At 40.8% G+C, this 17,341-nt stretch overlaps 1 protein-coding gene across 1 annotated transcript in view; it reads left to right on the top strand.

Annotated features, from left to right (window-relative positions):
* GALNT17 (polypeptide N-acetylgalactosaminyltransferase 17) overlaps positions 1 to 17,341 on the top strand; it is a 284,026-nt gene that overhangs the window by 154,220 nt on the left and 112,465 nt on the right. The gene's annotated exons all lie outside the window — the stretch shown is intronic.

Raw genomic sequence — 17,341 nt, 5'->3', positions numbered from 1 at the left:
TCCTCTCTACCCTTGTATTGTATGATTTTATTCATTACTGCTCATTAAGCAATATCTTTTTAATAATCAAGAGGTAACAGGTGCAGTTAGAGCTATAAAGGCTCGTTGGAATTTGCCCCTCAATGAACCGATATGCGGGGGTGGGGAGGTGGGGGGGCGCAAGGTGGAAGTTTTTCCTAGGGCACAAAATATCCTTGCACCGGCCCTGCATCTAGTGGATATTCCAGCACTGATGTGTCCTGTACTTTAGTCTGCACCATCCTCTGCCAGCATGGACCTTGCAGTGCATGTAGTCCTAAGAGCTCAAGATGTTATTTGCAATGTGTTTTATGGCATTTATTTTGCAAAGGTGGGCTTGTGCTGCAAAGTTAGAATCCAGCACCGTCTCTGAATTTTCTCCAATATCAGGGCCTTCAGCTTCATTGTACCGTCTAAGCCGCTTCTCCAGTTATGCTATTTCTAAATGTAGGGGCCTGGTGGTCTTTCCTATATGACTGACTAGCTTCGTTTTGAGCCCCCTAGCTTTTTGCTAGCCTAATCTCTTTTGGCTTGCTGTTCTCTCTATCTGTCTCTATCATCCCCCTCCAGTCTGTCATAAACAACAGGACCCTTTACGGAAATACAGTTTATTAAAATGGTAAAATAGAGCACATTTATCTTTCAAAATTGCTTGCAGTATGAGATGTGGTCTGAACCTCTTGTCTGATTTAAGCCTGTAGCTGACAATAAAATAGTTGACTTGTTGTGTGATCTAATGCTGCACCCATTTTTACAATTTGATGAGACAGTCGGCTTTTTTCTGATTCTTTGGGAAATCATTTCCTTGCAACTAGAAGAACAGCACAGGTCTTTGCTGCTTTTACATATGTTTTTATACTAGAGTTCAGGTATCTCCAATGAGCAGCATGCAAATACAGAAAAGCTCAAGTTCCCTTTGTTGTATTGCACTCATCTTCTAGTGCACTGAGGCTGCATTCACCAAATTGGTTCGAGCAACACAATTTCCAAGTGTGGCTGAGTTTTTGGAGAGCAGAGGATTCAATATGAGAACTTCTGGGGTTATGGTCTCCTCTCTGCTACTGACTAGCTCTGTGAACTTGGGCTAGTCACTTTACTTCTCAGTGCCTCAGTTTCCCCTGAAGTATAAGAATACTTACCTCACAGATGATTAATTTGTGTTTGTTGAGTGCTTTGAGACATGTGGATGAAGGCTGCAGGAGGTAGAAATTTTCCTAAGAGAATCTGTGTCCTCTCTTTACATCAGCTACATTAAATATATATTTAATTATTTTTAAATGTATGTCAGTGATGAGAAAGGAAAAAAATCTTTCTCATGTCTTCCATAGTAAATAAGGAACAAAGAACTCTAGACATGAAGTAAGCATGCGGTCTGGATTAAGGGCTAAGAAATAAATCAATGCATTTTATTAAAAGAATGCAATCAGAACTGTAACTATAGCTTCTAATCAGATTGTCATTTTTCAAGTGTCTTTGTTGTTTAAACTTCTTTTGAAGTCTCACTTTTCAGCCGAAACAGACCCTGTCTTATGTAGCATTACTGCATGATTGCAGATAGGATTCTGCCTTCCTTTTGACCTGTGCAAATTCAGTGGGAGTAGTTCTATCCTCAGTTAAAAACTGCATAACCTGTACGACCTCAGTGGGTCTGCAACAGTGTAACCGAGGCGTGAGTTAGCCCAGAGTTCCTCCTGTGTGAGGCATAGATGTGTGATAGATGAAGCATCTATTATTTGTACCGTGATTTGCCACACTCCACGCAACTCCATCCATGTCAATGGGGTTACATGTGGCGTGAGTCAAAGCAGAATTTGGTCCCATGTTGCTTAGTCACCTCTTAGCTGTGTGTGTCTGGAGAGACAGCAATACCTCTTCATAAAATACCTTAGTAGATGCAATGCCCACCCCATCGATAAACCTACTGTGCCTAATTCTGCCTTCAGCTTTATGTATGCATCTATCTGTCTGTCTGTCTGCCAGTCCCATACTGCCTGCGAACCTCTGCTGACTTCTAGGGAAGTTGTGTTTGCCTGCCCAGGGGTAGCATTTGGCACACTGTACATGTGTTGTGCTCATTGTTAACACTAGACAACAAATGTGTCACACAGTCTAATCCTATCTGAGAGTGAAGCTGTGGATGGATAGTCCTAATGCTGGAACCCATGAGCCTAATTTACTCTCTTAAGCAAAATCTCTCAAGATTATGTACCACTTCTTTTTTCTCAGTGATCTATTTTCTCTAGCTACAAATGGAAGCTGTAAGAGAAAATGAAGTGGAATTTCTACCTGGTTCAAGTACACTAGAATAATAAATAACAGACCACCTTGTCTTAACAAATCAATTGATCTATTTTTGTCCCACGCGCTTGCTCCTAAGGATTTACTTTTCCATTGAGCTTTAACTAACTAGCACGGTATGCATGATTCTGCACTTGGATAAATAAGTAGTGGCATTCTTATTTTAAAATAGGACAGCATTATCTTTCATGCTATGCAGAAGCAAATGAGAAAACGGCCTTCTTTTTTTTAGTTCTTCCGATGAAATCTCTTGAGATTTGTGGCATAGGCTATCATAGAGACCATTCACAGCCTGGTCCTCAGAGGAGCTGAGTCAGTAGGTGTTGCAGATGGTCAGCACCATTCCAGATAAGACACTTGGTTTGGAATTGCTCCCTGACTGGTTAAGTGCTGCAGTAGGTTTGAACTTTTATGTTAAGGGTCACCTTCATGTTCTTTCCCCGCTCCTATGAGTCTGTGGCTTCCTGTGGCTTCTGTAGTGTTCTTAGGGAAATCCATGCTTATCAAAGTGAGGGAAGAGAGAGTTTAAAACTGAGCATAGTGCAAGCAGGTGCTGGTATATCTCAGACCTGCTGTGTAACCTTCCTGCTATCCTAGTGCGGACATCTCCTGAAAGGAGCATTTCAGTCATGCTGAATTGTGTGGGGTTTTTCGAAGGTGATCGAATGGCCACTGGGGACTGTTTGTTTTTTTTCATTCATGACATACTGTAACGGAAAGAGCTGAGTTCCATACTGGCACTGGAAAGATCTGAGTTGGGTCAAGTGGGCTCAATCAGCCAATTAGGCTGCAATCTGGGAGAATTAAGCCTTGGAGGAAAGCCCTAATTAGGAGTAGCTCACCTGTGTAGGCCCAGGCGGGGCTTATATAAAGACTGGAAATAGGAAGCATGCAGGGGCTGAAGGCAAGTAGTCTGCAGTCACTCCCTGGTGGGAGGGAGGTGTTTGGGGGCTATTAAGACAAGTAGCCCACAATTATTCCCTGGAAGGAGGGAATTGAGAGGCTGGCAAATCCAGAAGAGTGGAGAGGGCCAAGATATAAGGAAAAGGCTCAGGGAAAGGCAGCAAGGTGCAGAAGGGAACTGCTGTTTAGAGAGACCCTGAGCCAGAACCCAGACTAGAGGCAGGCCCGTGTTCCCCTACCAGCAACTGAGGGAGTGGCACCTGGGGCAGCGAATGGGAGGACTGACTGAGACTGCTGGTGAACAAGGGACTTTGACACACATATGTCTCCTCGTATCCCACCAAGTATGCCATCTGTAAAGAATCCTTCTTGCAAATGAGCACAACAGGCAACTGAATCTTTGGTTGGCATCCTACATTTCATGCTAGTGTGTTGCCCAGGCTTGGATGACAGATATAGGGTGCGATAAGTGTAGTCAATTGTGTACACTGCCTTTGATATGTCACACACGTAACTGAGTGATGGTCATTATGAGGAATCTTCTTTTAGAAAAATTGGGTGGGCTAGAGCTCATGCTGGTCAAAATGGTCATAGATCCATTGTGTTTTACACCAGCTGTGGATCTGGCTCATTACGTTTTATCACTAGTGGATGCTAATTGCTGAGAACTCTGTCAGGGGGCCATGTGTACTCGGGGAAAAGCTGTGGATTGTAGTGAGAGATGAATCAGGTACATCATTTATCTCCTAAAGAAGAATTTTACTAAAGGCAACGCGAGTCCTATGAGCCAACATTAGCTTAGAACTGCATAAAACAATCCTAAAAACTACAAACATTCACAACTGAGAACTTTAGCTGCATTTATAGCTGATCTAAAACCATAACAGATGGTATATAAAAGGATCGTATCTGCTGTATAAATGTTCCCATGATCATAGTTTCTTAACTTCTTCACGAGAATCCAGGGCCTTTATTTTCAAGTTCACTGGTTGAGCATCATTGCGGTCAGCTCACTTTTTCCACAAAAAGATGAAGAATGATGATTAATACATTTAAAAACCCCTCATCCTGATTGTTCTTGTCTCTGGAATTATTATTTTTATTTATTATTTAATTTATATCACAGGAATGCATGCCTACAGACCCCAAACAGGATCCCCTTTTGCTCGGCACTGTACATAGTGACAGTAATAAGTAAACACCAGGTAGGCAATGTCTGTATCTTGGCAGCCAAGTGGTGGAATGAGTGAATAGGTTTCCCTGTTTGGGTAGTGTAATAACATCAGAGCAAAGATGCGATGAAGACATCAAAAGAAGTATACAGTGAGGGGAAAAAAATGTATTCCACAACTTCCAAAGACTTCCTGTGTTGTTGAAAGCTAAAGCTGCACATCGACACTAGATTGCTGAAGTGCTCTATATGGTCCACTCTGCTGTACAGATGTGAGAGCTGAACACTTGAAAAGGATGTTGAGAGAAGACTGACAGCATCTGAATTTTGGTGTTACAGAGGAAAGCAAAAAAATAAAATAAAAACTAGCTGCATAACCAAAACTTGGATCAAAGAGGTGAAGAGAAGGATTAATTTTAAAAGAGCACAATTCCTTGAGGTCCTAGATAAAAGAATAACATCTTTTTGTGGCCCCATAGCTCGCAGATCACAGAGTGACTTGCTTCCAGTACTCATACTATCAGGCAAACCAGGAAGAGGAAGAAAGAGAATCAGTTATGTTGGAAATGTCATCAGATGGAATGGTATCCAAAGGAGATTGGATGTTTTACAACTCTGTCATGACTGCATAAGACGGTCAACAACCTCTGCATCAGAGATGTCACTTGAAGAAGAAAATTGTACAAATAAATAGGAGGAAGCAGTCCTTATCCCAAAGAGGTTGCAGTCTAAATAGATTGACAAATAAAGATGTTTATAAATAAGGAACTGAAGCGCAAAAAGCTGAAGTGACTAGCTCGAGGTCACACATTAAATCAATCTAGTACCTTAATCATAAAACCTTAATCCACATCCTTCCTCTCTGGTGTCCCAGTGCACCCTGCCTTCTGTGTTGGTCTTTTTTTGTCTGGAAGCTCTTTGTGTTCTGCCTTATAAAAGCATCAGGCACTGGCTAGTCTATGGAAAAAACTGTAGTGCATTGTATACAACCTCAGGAAAAGTTTGCCAGATCTGGATACATCTTCCTGGAAAAATTCTGTTCCCTGTGCCCTCCAACTTTAATGTTAACATGCTCTAGATGAAACTAACCAGCATAGAGCAATGCTGTCCTGTGGTATTGCTAGAATAGTTCAGGATACCCGATAAATAATCACAGTCCCACTTGCTGACATACACTCTGACATTACTTTTCAATTAAATGCTGTATATCATAGAGTGACATGACCTACTCTTTGTGGAACTGTGCTGACTGAACTAGCATAATGGATTCAAAGAAACATGGCCTGCTTTCCATGTATAATGCATGAGGCTCATTTTGCGACAGTGTACAAGGCATCTTTGTCACTTCTGAACTAAGTCTCTCGGGCCCTGATGCAGTGAGCCAGAGAGTCTGTCAGGTATCCCATAAACAGCTTGTCAGAGCCGTATTCCACACCACCAATATAACAGGAGTCATAAATGAAACAGGCGGAACATTTTACTTCCATGATAGTGGACAACACGCTTTCGTAATGCACCAGAGAAGACTAGTATTTCTGCCTTTTTGCTGCCATGGCACTAAAGGCATCTTACCTGGTAGGAGACAGATTTAAGAAGTACGGCAAAGCAAAATGAGTTCTCATGTGTTTCATTCAAATGAAAAGCAGTAAGCACTGCCACAGCCTCATTTGCTAAGAATGGAGGAAAATCTTATGCTGTGATGCTATCTCTCTATAAAACATCATTGTCCAGGGGAGCTCTGAAATAGTTCTTTCCCATTTTTTGGCCCTGATTCTGAGCCTTGCTAAGAGGTCTGATTCTGATTGCAGTTATATGGGTATATAGCTGGAGGAAGAAATTTGAAATCAGTAGAGTTTGGGTTTGCACTGGTATAACTGAGATCAGACTCTGGCTGAATGTCACTTTGTCACACTGACAGAGCACAAAGTGTCCTTAAAGATGCCCAAAAAGGGCACCTGAGGATACTCCCAGCATGGGGAGATCTGGGATGGCATAAAGCTGGTGCAGAAGGTGTATCAGGGCTTGCTGTGTTAAGGGGAGACAGGCCTGTGTTATGAGGGGAAACCAGAGCATGGTGCACTCCACCGATCATTGTCAAGCAGAATGGACCACGAAGGGCTCTCCTATTTGTAGGGGTACGTCTAGATTACCCGCCATATCGGCGAGTAGCAATCGATTTCTCGGGGATCGATATATCGCATCTCATCGATATATCGATCCCTGAACCTGCTCCCGTCGACTCCGGAACTCCACCAGTGCAAACGGCGGTAGCGGAGTCGACAGGGGGAGCCGCGGACGTCAGTCCCACGCCGTGAGGACGAGAGGTAAATCGATCTAAGATACTTCGACTTCAGCTACGCTATTCATGTAGCTGAAGTTGCGTATCTTAGATCGATTCCCTCCCCCCCCAAAGTAGACCAGCCCTAAGTGAAGGCAGCCATGTGGCTACTTTAATTTGTTCCAGATGTTAATTCGGCACCAACCCCTGACAGCCAGAGCAGGACCATGGAGAAGCATAATGCCTTTATCCTCTCATAGCTCCATGGAGGAAAAAAATGAAAGAATTGCACATGACAAATGCTGTTACCATCACTTAACACACATCTGGAAGGGACTCAGCTCTACAGTGGGGAGAGCAGTATGACAACCAGAATAGAACAGAAGGTGGCTTAAAGATAATAATAGCAGTTCTTATCAGGGGCAGCTCCAGGCACCAGCACAGCAAGCATGTGCCTGGGGCAGCAAGCCATGGGGGGAGGGGTGACATGCAGGTTGTGAGAGCAGCAGTCAGGTAGCCTTTGGTGGCATTTCTGCAGGAGGTCCACCAGTCCCATGGCTTCGACGGCAATTTGGCGGCGGGTATGCTGAAGGTGCAGGACCAGCAGATCATCTGCAGAAACACCACTGAATCCGCGTGACCAGCGGACTGTCCACAGGCGTGCCGCTGAAGGCCGCCTGGCTGCTGTGCTTGGGATGGCAAAAACATAGAGCCGCCTCTGGTTCTTATGCAGTGCTTTTCCATCCATAAATTCAAAGAGCTTTACAAAGGAGATTCATTATCCCCATTTTACAGATGGTGAAACTGAGGCATAGATAAGTGATAGAACTTGCCCAAAATCAATGAGTCTTAGGTGCCTAACTCGCTTTTGAAAATGAAACTTATGCTCCATTGAACAATTTTCCCCCCTCAATAATAAATTAAGGCATATTTCAGAGTAAAATTACTTTTGCTGTAAACACTCCATCGTTTTTTTTCTGGGCCTAGTAATATTGTTTTTTCTTTTTGCTGGACCGAATTCCCAAAAAAGGAGATTTTTTTTAAATAAAAATTATACTTTAAAATCAAGCACCTTGATTTTCTTATCAAGATCAGTATATTATAGGGCCACACTAGAGACCCTTCTTTGATGCATAGTGCTGCATACTCAGGTGCGGAGTGTGCAGCCTCTAAAACAAGAGAGAGGAAAAGAAATTAGGCAGTGAACTTGAAAATGTACTTTGACAACAGCAAGGAAAGCTAAACTTTCCCAGCATGCATCAAATAACTTGCTAGTGGGGAAAAAGGTGCTGAGCAATCTCCTCTCACATTAACTTAAATGGATTTTCAGCTGCTCAGCAGCTCAGATGAGGTGATCAGCATTTTGTAGGCTCAGGCCCATAGGTACTGTATTTTTCTGTTCTTTATTACCAAGATTTTCTTTTCCAGGTGAAATCTTGAGATGGATTGTGAATTACTCACCATAGGCTTCCCGTGTGGGTGTCAAGTCTGGATTCATTTCCCCCTTGCCTTAGGGCACCTGAGAAATAGAACAACGGCCTATCTCAAACCTCATTACCGTATTCTTCCTCCTTTTGCTCACAAGCTTTGTAAAGTTTGTGTTGTGAATGTATTGATTTCCCTTCCTCCTGCCACTATTTCTCCCGGACACCCGTGCAGTCTGTACTTTCCATGGCCCCGTATGTAGGATAGGGCTGGCTTTTAATTAAAAACTAAAAACGGGAACTATTTAATGCTCCCCAAAAAGGAGGAAATTTCAAAGCAGGAAGAATAGTGAAAGGAAGGGGATTCTATCTGAGAAATCAAAAATAAGTTCATATAGAGTAAGTTTTTTATTTTATTAATCACCACTAGCATGACAAAGTGTTTTGGGCAGCAAAGTTCATCCATTGCATTGCTTAATGAAAATGACATTTAAATCATTGAGTCGGGGTGTGAATCTCTTGGGCTCTTGGTCACCCCAACAATAAAATTAAACTTTCTCTTTTGCCTTCCCCCCTCTCCCCAGCTTTACAGAATTTGCAGATTGCTGAAGAGAGCTAACTAACAAATAATGCCAGTGGAAGAGACATTCAGAGATTAAAGAGATTTTTTTAGATGAGATATGAAGAAGCAATAGTCATGAAGATGAGGAAATGCCAGAATACTGGTCTATGTGGCAAGGGAGAAGGTTCTCCCTCTAACGTGAGCACTGTATAGGGAGGCTTTATGTTGCATTTTGGTACAGCTCTGCATTAGTGGGCAGGATAGAAGTGCACTGTCCTGTCTGGATCTCTGTAGTCCAAATCCTGAAGTTGTTACTCATGGATCTGCCCTGGATATTGCCAGAAACCCAGGTCCTATGTGAACCTCATAAGAGACTGGCTCTGCTAGGAAGGACTGCAGGAAAACTGGGATGTTAACAGCTTTCTACGTGTGATCATAGTCAGGGCACAGAGAAACCAGCAGTGTGTGATCAGTCTGTTGACTTGAACTCTGGCTGTAGAAGCCTGTTTGCTTGTTCTTTTTAGACTGGGCCTCCACACTAGCAAATGGTGGGTTTCTTCTGTGCCCAACCCTCTGCCTCTCTCTCCTCTCCACGCAGTTCAAAACATTGGGCCAGACTTTACCCTTGGCATAAGCAAGTGCAATTCCATTGACTTGAGTATATTTCGTGCCTATCAGCATTAATAGTCACACAGTAACTGCGCAGAGAATCTGTGTTTTCAGAAAGAGCCATAGTGATTTTGTTGCAGGAATAATGACCTTGGGTTACAACTCCCAGCTCTGTGCTACAGGATAGATCTCCTTCCTCCTCCTCCTCCTCCTCCTCCTCTTCTCAACTTGAAACAACAGTGATCTAGGAGCCATACTGTATCCATCTGGTTTGCCATGTTCCCAGCACATTCCTCTGTAACTTGTATTTCTCTTACAAAAAGGGGATCATTTCACAACCGCTTTCCCAAGTGGTCAGTAAAATCATTTCCACAACAGAAGACTGAGGAACCTCTGGGTCTCTTTAGTTCCTGACATCTCCAGTGCTTTCCCTGCAGAGTGACCCGCTAGTTGACCAATATTACTGGAGAAGATGGTTTTGGGGGAGGAGAAAGTTGCGTATATGTTGTTGTTTCAGTTTTTCATGCATAATGCCCCAAATGAAAAAGCACCATTGGTAAATTAAATCTGAGATCTGTTCAGTCCTATTATTATGATCGTTATTTGAAGGTTTTTAAGTTAACCAAGCACATTTTATGTGCTTTCAACATATGGCTTTAGTAAGTAATTGCCCTATTTATATCTCTGGAGTTTTGTCAAGCATCTGCTCTAAGGGGAGAATGGCAAGCATGAAATCTTTGGTCACACGAATGGAGTGTACTGTACATATTTGCTAAGAACACAGATGTGATTTCTAGGTCAAATGTCTGGAGCAAACCATTTTATTTAGTGATTTTTTTTTAATATTCATGTGTATATTAGATGCCTTTCTGCTTATGATAAGACATAAACCTGATTTGCTCTTAAATAAACCCAGGCAACTCACAGTGCAGTCAATGGGAATTTGGGGCCAGATTTTCAGAAGAGCAGAGAAACTGGCTATAAGCATCCCAGAGGGAGCTACTAGGCATTGAGCATCTTTGAAAATATGGCCTTGGTTTAGGTGCCTGAGTGCAGCTGAGCTCTTCTGAAAATCTGGCCACAGTGATGGGTAGTAAACTCTTGGAAATCTGGCCCCAGATGTCCACTGAGGCATAGACCAAGCCATTCATTTGTAAGAAGGCTCTTGGATAACTAATGCTCTTCAGTTGTTACCAACATTTCACTCCACATGCAGTGCTATTGCCATCAACTCAAATGTAATGTAGCAATGATCTGATTGAAATAGAACTGCAATTCTCAATTAATCTAAGAAAAGCAACAAAAAAAATCAGAGCGAAGACTGCCTGTGCATCCTAAACTCACTTCTTTGGTTCTGAGCAGAGCTGGTTGAAAATTTACCACATTTTAATTTTTTCAGCTACTTTTTTTTGGTTGAAACTTTATATTTCAACTACAACAAAGGGATTACTTTTCTCTAAAAAGTTCCCCCCCCAAATTAATTCTGTTTTCTGACCAGCCCTAGATCTGGTTGAAAAAAGTTAAAGAAGACAACATTTTGATACAATTTTGAATTTCTTGAGGGGGAAACACAACCAGAATGGAATTTCCATGAAAATGTTCATGGAAAATGTTCCCCCTTTTTGACCAGGTCTAGTGATGAATGACTGGGGCAGGAGCTAAGGGCGCTCAACACATTGCAGGACTGTGTCCTTACTCCCTCCCCTGAGGGCATCCCCTGAATGGACTGGCCTCAGGTCTAGTATTATACTGAATACTGCAATAGCTCAGCTTTAGAAAGCAGACTTAGGCTGGGTTTACACAGGAACATAAGGAAGTTAGGTGTCCAAATCCCACTGAAAAGAAGCACTTAACTCCCTTGGGCTTATTCATCTTCAGTTTCACTTCCGTGGCATTGCTGTAGACCCTCACTTTATTTCAGGACAGTGGGAGTACTTTCTTTAAAAAGCTAGCAGTTGTTGTCTTCATTTCTGTGGTTGCACCCTAGAAATACAGATGTAGTGCCACATCTTACTAATTAAATTTTACAACTCATTAAACTGGAGTCTACTTGGACCTTTTTGTTTCTGACACAGGTTGGGGCTGGGGAAGAAGAAAATGTTGACACTGTGTGACTTGATAATACAGAAAATAAACTTTTATTGTCTTAACAGTGCCTGTAAACAAGGCCCATATATAATGAACATTCATATCATAAATCCTCATTCGCCCCATGGGTTCTAAACAGTGGACTTAAAAAAATCCTGCTTCCAGGTCCACCCAATAGAGTATGGAAAACAGTTCAGCAAAGTGCACAGAAGATAGAATCAAGTAACCTAATAATATTGATTTAAAAGCCTCTAAACCTGCGGGGGACTTCAATGGCAGGAAAACATTCTTCCTGTTCCTTGAAGTGATGAAAGGAAATGATCAATCACCTTTATCAGTCTTCCCTTTTTTTTGCTAACATGAGGGAAAGAATAGCTTTCTTTCACTATCAAATTAATCGTTACTGAGTGTTGTGGTTTTTTTCTGTTTTTGCAAGGTGTGCATCTTCTTTTACTCAGCCAGCCTGATGTTATTTCAGAACCTTTAGCCTTTATTTACATTTAAAAGTTCCCGATGCTGTTTAAACACTGGGGAGTCTGTCTGCTCTGTTTGCCCTGGTTACATCCAGCACTATAGCTGCAGCAGTGCCAGGCTCTAGTGTAGACAGGATAAATCAGGTTTTTAAAGGTACAAAAGGTAGTTAGGCACCCATCTCCCATGGATTTTCAATGAGATTGGTACAGGAAGCATCAACTCACCAGATTCCTCTCAGCAGTTGTGTAGGTCTGAAGTAATACCAGCATTTAATCCAATATCTCTTCTAGATCTGTTTAAGATCTTATGACCATAGTGACAAGCATGAGGCTATCCCAGACAGGCTTTATCTCCAGGCATATACCATAGCTGGCCACAAGCTGAGTGTTGTGTATGGGCTTATGATATCCTGTTGCCACTTAGTGTAATCTATCATGTGTATTTGTAACATGCTTGTAAAGAGTGTCATATTTTCACCCCAAATTCATGTTATGTCTTTTCCAAATAGGTTATAAGTCTACCACTACTCTGACAGCTAATGGAGTTACTCGTTTAAGTTAAGTGATGGAAGTCTGTGCTTCGGTGCTAAAGATCCAGGTTTCAAATCCTGACGATGATCTGTAATGGGTCATTGTGTAGTCACCACAAAAATCCCAACAAATATCAGCATCTGCCTTTTTCCACCAACAGTCAGGATTCATTTGTGTATCATTTGCCAAGCTTGACAGTATATAAAAAGCTTACATCTGCCAGAAGTACAAGTGAAGTCAATAGGGAATTGTTTCAGCCTTCCAGTCAGTTTTCTGGAAGAGAAGAAAATCCTTGTTTGTTTCTTGACAATGGCATATAGATATATATCCATGAAGTCTACTAGGGACTTCAGTACTGCTATTTATTTTATGTGGAAGGTGGTCATATATTACAGTGATCAGAGACAGTATCAAACTGATAGGTAGACAGATAGATATGATGCCACAGAGATCTTGTGTTTGGAAGCAGGTAAAATAAAACCTTGCTGAACTGTCTTGAGAAACACGTGAATATAGAATGTGTTCTTTCAGTATCTCCATTTTTCTTGCTTTTGAATACAGTCTATAAAATTAAGTTACGCCCGTGGTTGCAAATCTGTTGTTCTGGTGTTTCTGTCGGTACTTAACTCTGTATAGATGGATTGTGATTATTTTGCCTCATTCAAACAGCCCCTGATGAAAAAGAGAATAGCCACGGGACAATTTAAATCAAATGTTAACATTTATGCCTGTTCAGAACAGAAAAAACAAAACAAAGCATTATTTGTGTCTGCTCCTTTTGATAGCTCACTAGAGGGGATCCAGGCAGAAAGAATACCAGAGTGAAATCACTGTATGACAAAGCAGCTGCAGTTCAGAAACAATAGGATGTCAGCTGCATTCCAGGACTTTACTGATTTCGTTCTTTTGGTGACTCTTGTTCTAGGACCATCATTCTCAGTGTGGGATGGGCAGAGTGACAGAGGCACCTCCTTTGGCCATAACAGAGTCAGGTAGATGAGAGAGTTTTTCAAAGCAAACCCCAAGCTCCTCTAATTCCATCCTCCATATGTTTTTATATAGGAATGACCTGGTGAATGTCTTGAATATAAATTTTCTGGGCAGCAAGGACTTAATCTAATCCAAACCTACACCCTACTAGGAACTGAAAATTAGAAGCCTTACTTTAGGAGTAGCAGAAAACGGCATTCTTCTGTGTGGTTCATGACACTCATGAGGATCTGTGCAAAACTTTACATCTAAGTGAGTTAGGAGCCTACATCCCATTGAAAGTCAACGTCCTGCCTAAGCTATAGAAAATTTGCTACATTCCAGTGGAAGTGCAGTACTCATTGTTTATATTGTTTGAGTAGGTGGTTAATAAAAGTATAGGGAATAATGCTGCCGCTGATGTTTTTAATATGTTACTTATATAGCTGATAGGCCAAATGCTGATCTTTCTTATGCTGGTGTAAATTCAGAGTAACTCATTTGCCTGTAATGGAGGTTCTCTGCATTTATGTAACTGAGACCAGGATTTGGCATGATATGTTTCTGCTTTAATGAAAACATTATGCCACTAGTAGAGGTGGAGACGTATCTGCTTCAGGTATGGGGGCTCAGTTTTCAAATGTGGAGACCTACATAAGACATTTAAATCCTGTATTTAAGTGAAATCCTGGCCCCATTGAACCCAATGGCAAAACTCCCATGGACTTCAGCGTGGCCAAGATTTCACCATAGGTATCTAAATGTACACTTAGGCACCTAAAATGGACATTTGCATTCATAAGTGCTGACTTTAACATCCAAATGCAAAGTTTTGTTGTCCCATTTTCATATCTGTACCTGACAATTGGGACTCCTGGATCAATTCTCTGCATTGATTGACAGAGAAATATACCTGATCATTTTCAAACAACTGAGCAAAGATCAAATCCACACAGCCTTCAAGTGTGGGATCATTTATGTTCTGGGATTTGGTTCAGCCCATTATAAAGTGAAAGGCAGCCACAAAGTTTGGAAAAGCTGGTATCTAGATACAAACTTTTTTATAGTTCAAAGATGTTCAGGTCTGGGATTTTGGTTTAGACCTGTTTCTGCTAGCAAGAAACATTTGTATAGTCGGTGTCAATAACTGGTTTTAAACCTAGTCAACAATTATTGTTAACCACTGGGAAAGTAGTTAAAACGTTCTGCCCCATCTTTGAACTGCCAGTGCTTATACAGAATATCTGCCTCAGCTTATAAACATTAGTAAGAGTAATACAAACAAACAAAAGGATTTAAGAGCTTGTATACAAGAACTACTGCTAAATCCACACCGTCCTAGGTGTAATAAGGTCAGTGTTACAGAGATGGCATTTTTCCATTAAGGAAGTATTTGTTTTGAAAGAGCAGGATTAGAATTTGGTTTCGACTACTGGTTCTGTGGCGTCAAGAGGAGATGGGGAAGAAGAGTGTGATTACATGATTAGTGACCTACTGCCAAGTCTACTGTGGATGTGTAATTAGGTAATCTTTCAAAAATAGAAAAGTATTTAGAAATGTTGTCACCCTTTTTAGCATATTCTGAGGAGGAGGGATCCTAGCCAGAAAGCCAGAATCTTAAGCCAGGCTCTGTGAATATTAAGTGGATTCTGAATAAGTAATAAGCCGTGTACAATGTAGTGTGTTAACTTTGCCTTAATAAAAAGTTAAAAAAAGTTTTTCTACTTAAATCACCTAAACCAAATACAAAGTATAGATTGAAACAAATGCGCACATACATGCTAAGTGTAAAAAACAGCCCTATTTTAACCTATAAGGCACAGGAAATTTGATTGGAATAGGAAAAGCTGGTATGTAGAATAACACAAAAGGGTAGCCACAGGCCTCATACTTTGGCTTAAGTTTCCATTTGCCTTAAAATATTTCCACTGTGTGTCCACTTGTCCCCATGAGAGCCAAAAGCCTTCTTGCTATTTCCTGTCAAATTAAATTAATGGGAAAAACATTTGAGATCCTCTGAATGCCAGTTGAATACCACAGAGTTCAGACCCCTTGCAGTTTTTCTGTTTGGTTTAGTAGCATCACTGGGGGATCCTGACACTCAAGAAAAAGTAGCAATGTTTGCATTATAACTCCGAGTTATAATCTGTGTATGATACTGGGAGGTTATGTGCTCGTAGGGTTGGACTGTGAGTCAAGAGATGCAGGTTTGCTGCTATTAACCACTGAACTCTAGTTAATAATGCAGAGAAAGGCCTCCTTTTCTTTGAATGCATTGAGCATCCTAAAAATTAGCTCTTTATTTGCGATATTGCAGCGAGTCATTGTTCTAAGTAAAAGGAAAATTGAAAAGTAAATAACAGCACAAGTGATAAATTCCAGCCCAGATTTTTTTTAATTAGGTTTTTGCTGCTCTTTAGCTCTTCGTTAATTATATATCAGTTTTGCTTAGAATCCTCCTTCAGAGTGTCTCTGATTCTGTCTCTGTGCTTGAGCTCTAGCAGAGAAAGTTGTGTTTTTCTCTTGGGCTAAGGTGAATGCAGCAGAAAGAAGCCACCTGGGAAAGACCAAGGACTGGAATTCCTCTAGTTTCAAAGAGCAGTGAGCAGTTACGAGAGGAGAGCAGATGGTTTGGTAATTTTAATGACTGGACCAAGTTTCCAGGAATATTTATAATCTTATCTGTGTCCTGTTACTGTTCACAACTTTCATGAGAGCCATGAAGTGGCTCCAGATCAAATACCCCCAATAACAGACGTCCATTGGCATGAGCTACTGCATAATGGTGAAGCTGTTAATGTATATCATGGACATAAGTGTTATTTCACACAGAAGAAATAATTAAGGCAGCTTCACCAAAGTTTCTATTTGTTTGTTTTAATTTGATTTTTAAGTGTAGAAAAAACGGGGTGGCGGAGCAGGAATAGTCTGTTTCTTTGCTTTGCCATATATAACAAATGAAGAGACTATAATCTGAAAGAGGAAAGCACCCTATACGTCCTACAGGAGTGCAGGAATAATTAGGTAAATCCTAATGTGCTTAGATTAATGTCACAATATGAAAAATAATTGTAATAAGGAACATAGGATCATTCTGCTGTAAAATCATATTTTTACTTCGCTCTTGCTACACAGTCTAGACCTACTCCTGATATATACATCATCACATCTGTCTGATATTTCCCATTCTTTTGTTTTAATCCTTATCTTCCTACATTAGCTCTGCAGCACTCATTATGCAGAAAACTGTATTGATTGGAGACTCTCTGGATCCAAATTTAGGATCCGATCCCGCTGGCTTCAATGGGACTCGTAGCATGAATAAACGTACGTGTGTAAGTGTTTGCAGGACTGGGGTTTTTTGTTTTGGCAGTTCGAAAAAAGCTTTACAAAACTTCATTTGAGTGGAAGTGTTTTCATGATTAATTGCAATTAACTGTTTTGTTTAATTTGAATATTCCCTTGTAGACTTTGAAGCTAAACTCTGCAGTACTGTGCTAGGACATGAAAATGACCAGAAATGGGCCAGTGTAATTTAATCATCCAAACTGTGACTTTAATTCAGGAAAGCATTTAAACATGTACTTAACATTAAGCATGTGATTTCTCCCATTTATGTCAATAGAACTATTCATGTGCTTAATGTTAAGCCTCTGCTTTGCTGAATCAGTACCTGAATGATGAGTAGATGTAAACAAATATCTATATGGTTAAAAATAAATTCAGCATTTATAATTATTGCACTTTAGACCTTATTTTAATTAACATGATTCATTTTAAAGTAGGAATTTCATTGCAAGATCAGGGCCCAAATTTGTCAAATTGCTCACTAGTCTTTATTTGCTCACATCTTGATATTAATGAAAATAAAGAGCTTTTTTTGGTTAAATATGGGGAGCAGCTTTAAAACTGGCTGTTGACTAAAATAAGGATCCACGCCTCATTTGTGGTGTTTACAGTGATTCAGGATGCTAAGAACAGAGTACCACAAATTCCATAAATGATGTCAATTGTGTT

Source organism: Gopherus evgoodei, chromosome 17 (genome assembly GCF_007399415.2).
Source record: "Gopherus evgoodei ecotype Sinaloan lineage chromosome 17, rGopEvg1_v1.p, whole genome shotgun sequence".
NCBI classification, from domain to species: Eukaryota; Metazoa; Chordata; order Testudines; family Testudinidae; genus Gopherus; species Gopherus evgoodei.
Note: the sequence above shows the minus strand (reverse complement) of the source record. Positions and strands in the feature narration are given on the sequence as shown.